Genomic DNA, 6,056 nt, shown 5'->3' with positions numbered 1-6,056 from the left:
AAGGATTTTGCTAACAGGATGATTTTTGTCTGCATATAATTGCCATATGATTTTTCCTCCAAGAGCTAGATTTGCTAAGCCTGGATCACGTATATGTAACCCTCCTTGCTGGAGTGGTCTATTCAATATATCCCATCTTACCAAATGTAACTTGCTCTGGTTTCCCTTGTCCCCATTCCATAAGAAGTCCCGAAGGAGTTTGGAGATCTGTTCCGTGATTGACTTAGGAGCTAGCAAAAGGGAAGGCTGGAAGATGGGAAGGGATGAGAGGACAACCTTTATCAAAATCAACTTCCCAGCCTTTGTTAGCCATTGGCCTCCCCAATATGCTATTTTTGCTTTTATCTTGCTAATTATTTCATTCCATAGGGAGGGAGGACTTGGTCCCAAGGTTAAAGGAAGGCCTAGATATTTGATCTTTTCCCACTTGTCGTACCCAGGGAATCCCAATATACAGGCAATTCGAAGAATAGTTGGGTGTTCTACATTCCAGCTATAAACCACACTTTTTCTTTTGTTGATCAAGGCTCCTGTGATTAAACAGAAGTGTGGAAGAATTTCTTTGAAAGCCAATGCTATCTTAATCGAGGCCCCTCCCAAAAGGAGAGAGTCATCTACAAAAAGGGCGTGATTTATAGGGTCCACCCCTCTTGCTGCATTGATACCTGGAATAATGCCTATTTCCATTTCTATTGTCAGCGTTTTGCTTAGGGATTCTGCCATCAAGATATAAAGAAAGGGGGACAAAGGGCATCCTTAGCAGAGCCCTCTAGAAGCTTGGAAGAAGTCAGAAGGTCTACCATTGACCAGGGGGGCTATCCAAGGTCTGTGTGTGCAGGCTTTTATCAAGTTGACAAAATCAACACTAAAACCGAAGGAGAGGAGGATTTTATAGAGAAATGAGAGTCTAACTTGGTCAAAAGCATTTGACATATCCAACTTGATGAGCATACCTTTTTCCTTCCGAGAGTGGCTAGAGTGTAGGGCTTCTTGCACTTGGATCACATTGTCTATGAGGTGCCTTCCTTTGACGAAACCGCCCTGCAGAGGGGAGATCAGGTACCCTAACAGAGGCTTGAGTCTATTGGCTAATAGTTTGGCAAGGATCTTGTAGGAGGCATTGCATAGAGAGATTGGCCAGAATCTGTCGAAAGACTCAAGGTTAACATCTTTCGGGAGAAGGGCAAGGAAGGTGGAGTTGGTGCACCCTCCCACTTTGGCTTTCTTTTGAAAGGCTTTTACCATTCTGAGAAGATCGAGTTTAATTACATTCCAGCAAGCTCTGTAGAAATGTATTGTGAATCTGGCCCTGGTGCTTTATCCGGCATTGACCAAATGACATCAACTATCTCTTTTTCAGAAAAAGGCTTTATTAACCCAGCATTTACATTTGCAGTGACAAGAGGAGGGATGTTTGACAGAAAGTCGGCAGCCAGGTCATCATTGAATGAACCATTCTCCTGGAATAGATTCTAATAGTGGATTGTGGTTGCTTGTTTTATGAGATACTTTCCTTTGATAACTTCCCCCTCCTTGATGGATATTTCGGAAATGTGATTCCATGAGAGACAGACTCTGAATTGTTTGTGAAAAAATATGTGTCTCTATCTCCAGCTTGAAGACAGAGGCTGCGAGACTTAAGGTGCCAGTATTCCTCTTCTTGTCGAAAGGAAAGAAAGGAGTTGAACTGGGCGGGCATTTTGTTCGGTGAGCAGTTGGGCTTTGGTGATTTCAGATCCTTCCATGCCTAGTTGAATCTCAGATAGAGCCTGGACTGTCTTTTGTCTATGACTCGTAGGAGTGAGAAGGGGTTTTTTTTGCCCAAGTTTTTAATGCAGACTTAGTGTATTTGAGTTTCTGCTCCCACACGAAACTAGGGGATCCTTCGACTGGTTGCGCCCAAACTGCGGCCACTATGTCCATAAATCCCTCTCTTGATACCCAAAGAGGATTGAATCTAAAGGGAATAGGGCCGAGATGCTCCTCTTTCTCTATCAACAACGAGATGGGGTTATGATGGGATGTTATTTTGGGAAGAATTTTTGAAGAGATTAAATGCTTCCCCTCCATAAGAGTGCTTTGTACTAGAAACCGATCTAAACAAGCAACAATGTTGGCTTTGCCAACTCTATTGTTGGTCCGGGTATAATGACCTTTCTTTGGTTTATGGTCCAGAAGGTCCCATTCAAGAATTAGAGACTCCATGGAGGCATGGAAGGGATCTTTGCCCCTTACTCCGCCTTTTTTCTCTTGTGGCTCTAGAGTGATGTTGAGATCCCCTACCAGAATGATGTTTTGGGGGGCATAGATTTCTAGGAAGTCTGAAAGAGAATTCCAGCAGTCCTTCTTTTCCAAAAAATTAACAGGAACATAAAGATTGAAGAGAGCTAGAGACATCTTACTTGGGAGGTGAAGAAGATCTGTATATTCCAGTTCTGGGTTGCAAAAGAGCTTTTAAGCTGGAACATATCCTCTGACCAAAGGGTTGCAAGGCCCCCTGAAGTACCTCTGGCGCCGACCTCTTCCTTGAGTTCTTTTTCCATTTGGTTTGACTTAGAGATAAAAGAGCATCTTCTTCTATCTTTGTCTCTTAGAGTAGGAGAATGTCTGAGTTTTCCATTTTTTATAGGTCTTTTACTGCTTCATCTTTCAGAGGGTTACCCAGACCCCTGTAGTTCCAAGTTCCAAGAGATGATCTGCATTATTTACTATAGGGGGGCGGAGCAGACCCACCCTTTGGGCGTTTAGTCCTTGTATTCCTGCCTAGTGACATTTCTATTGTAGACTGGCTGCCCTGCATCTTTAATTGCTCCACCTCTTCTTCTCTGATCTCCTTGCGAGACTTCCTTCCTACCTTTTTGCTGGATTGCTCAATAGGTTCTTCTTTAGAAGAACTAGGACTATCTAGCAGTTTTTTTTTGTTGGTCATTTCTGCATAAGAGGGTGGGGAAGTGGCACCTACAAGAGGGCCTTGATTTTCCCGTTGAGTTGCATCTATACAAGGAGTTTCTGAAATGGCTTCTACAGTCCACTCCTGAGATCCTGAATTTAGGTATGCGTCTGCTGTCTGTTCCATATTCTGTTGCACCTCTCCCTCTTCATGTTTTGATTGGTCTTCTAGAGGGTTTAGAGCAGAAAAAGGGTTTGCTAAGTTGGTGGCTTTTGTAGTGGCTTGATCTTTGGTTAAACTCTTCCCAACAGAGGGTCCTTCGGTCTCTATATTTCCTCCTTTCCTTTTCGCTTTGGTGGTCTGTTTAGTAGTGGCGGTTTTTCTGGCTTGTGTCCACTGTTCGCCCTTTTCTTTTTAGGATTCTTCCTCAATTTTATTTTTGCAGTTTCGAGCGAAGTGGCCATAGCCATGAAAATGTTGGCACTTGAAGGAGAGTTGTTCATAATCTAGTTCCTGAATGTGAGGCAAGCCAGCTATGGTCAACTTGATCGCCTCAGGCAATCCTGTCTCCAGATCGACTTCAACACATATTCTAGCACATGAATATTGATCTCTCCTTTTAGCCCTATCAATATAATTTCCTAATTTGTTCCTGATTGTTTCCAAAGATTCCGGGTTCCGGTAATGAAGAGGGAGATGGGGTAACCTTACTTAAACAGGGACAGCTGAGGGAGTGTCCTGGGAAGGGTCAAAGTCTGGCGTCCATTTATTTCAGATAGAGCCCTTGAAGTCCCATGAAATATGGACCGTTTTGGAAAATGAGATCTCGATCTTCTGCTGATTCGAAAACAAAAACATAATATCCTGTGCCTACCATAGGGCTTCGTATTGCTTCAGAGACAAGAGGCCTCCAGTTTCGTTGGACCCATCCTTCAATAGCTTTGGGAGAGGGCCATAGACTCATGAATTGTCCTATGAGCCCTCATTCAGCCAGGTTCAGCGTAGTGCGGCACGGTGTTCTGCAGGCAACTCTACCAAAGGGATGGATTCTGCTTTCTTAACAAATTTCTGCTGGTTCGTGTTTGCTTTCCTCTTACCACAGGAGGCTACCAATCTCTTGAAGGCAGAAATCTCAGGAGGGGGGGAAGAGGGACCCCCTTCGGCATCCATCCTGATTAGACTCATTTTTTTTTTTTTAATATAAAGAGGCTCCTTGCGCAGAACTGCCTTGACCCACTGGTTGGTCTCAACAGCGGGAGGCTGCCGAGAGATCTCTACAGGAGCGGCGACGGCTAGGTGGGCGTGCTCCAGAGCCGAACCCTAAATGAATCTAAAGGTGAGCGGGCTTGGCCCAGGCAAGTCACTCCTCGCGACTAGTCAATGCCCTCGCTCAGGTTTGAGCACAAGACCTCACCGTCTTTACGAGTCCGACTTTACCAACCAGCCGCGTCCGCTGACCTTATTAAATCAATTTATTTTAATATATACACATATATATAATAAAAATTAAAATAAATATACCTTTTATGTAAATGTAATTTGAATTTAATAATAATATAACTAACTATTAATTTAATAATAACTTTAACTTAATTTAAAATATAGTTTTGCCCCCCTTTTCCCTGGGTCCTGTCCAACTAGCCGTTTCCTAGTCTAATATAGCCGTTAGTTAGTAAATTTAGCCATTGCTTGGTTAAAAAATTATAGCCGTTGGAAGTTCTGCTTTTTCTATTTAACATGCAATCTAGACCTGATTCTTCAACTTGTCCTGACGATGAACCACATTGGTTGGTTCGAAACACGTCGACAAATATACTATCATGTGATTTAAGCTGAAGGATTCTCTTAATCTTGACATGGATCACAGAAGCCTCAATTCAAGTATTGGAACTTGTCTAACCATGGATGTAGCTGCAGAATTTTCGGTTAGCTGCAGAATGAGTGCAATCTGGTAGCTATAGGGATGATTTGATTAAATTTCATAAAGAAACAATAGATTATAAACCATGAATTATTGATACCTTTTATAATGTTTGAGCATAACTGAGGTGACATTTCAACTTGAAATGTAGCAAACTATCATGAAAAGGATGAAAAAGGAAAGCAAAATGGGTTGTCAAAAAGAGAATAATTTTGGACTTCAACAAGAACATAGAGTATTAATAAGTACAGTGATGAAAAATGATGAAAGAAACATTTTCAATGAAAGGAACAATGTAACAAATTTTATTGATAGAAATCATTAATAATAAGAATGTAGTCAATTATAAATAGTTCACACTGTGATTAATCTTAATCTATCTTCTTCTGCTTTTCCTATAGCCACACCTGTTACTTTTGTCATCTTTTCATATCAGTCATATGAAAAGGGAGGTTGAAATCATTGACTGTACAAATGTTCAACTCGAGATATTGCAGTAAACATCATACCCTGCCTCTCTTGCTTCCCAATATTAACAGTAGCTCTCTCCAATGTCAGTGCTTATGACTTCTGGATTGTTACGCCCCAAGCAAGTTTCAAAGGAAGTGGTTTTCTATTACCTTTTTTAATAGGTGTAATAGGAATTGTTTGGGGGAATGAATCATCCAAATGGAACTCCCACATAATTATCAAATCATACTAAAACATATGTAGGTGGTTTTGGAGGTAAAATTCTAGGGTTATACACAATTTTTTCTACAACTCCAAGAGCACCATTCACAAGTCTTGCCTCGAACCATATGTTTAATGTAAGCATGACCTGAGCTCCAACTACAATAAGTAACTCAAGTGCCACATATTCCTCATCTTCTTCCATGGAGTAGTTGTTTTTTTTCCTCTTGTCGCAAGACTGGCTGCAATGGGATAGTTCAAGTTTTGTAAACAACGCTTATTATGTTTTTTTACATCCTATTGCGAACAAATGTATTTCTTTATCAAAAGAATATTTTTTGGAAGCATCCAAGGAACTATTTGTATGAGTCATGAGTAACTTCCAATATTCCATAGTTGGCATTGCATCCCTAACATTCATCAACAAATTACAAAAACATTTTTTCTCATTGCTTTGTCCATCTTGTCAAAACACAGTGTCAAGGGTCACAACTGTTGTGAATGAATTCCATTATTCTTTTGCAAGACCTTCAGATGCATATATAGGTTTATCCATAATAGGTGGTAACTTTC

This window comes from Pinus tabuliformis, chromosome 3_2 (genome assembly GCF_031772625.1).
Source record: "Pinus tabuliformis cultivar Carrire ecotype Pingquan chromosome 3_2, CPIR1, whole genome shotgun sequence".
NCBI classification, from domain to species: Eukaryota; Viridiplantae; Streptophyta; class Pinopsida; order Pinales; family Pinaceae; genus Pinus; species Pinus tabuliformis.
This window is presented reverse-complemented; position numbering follows the sequence as displayed.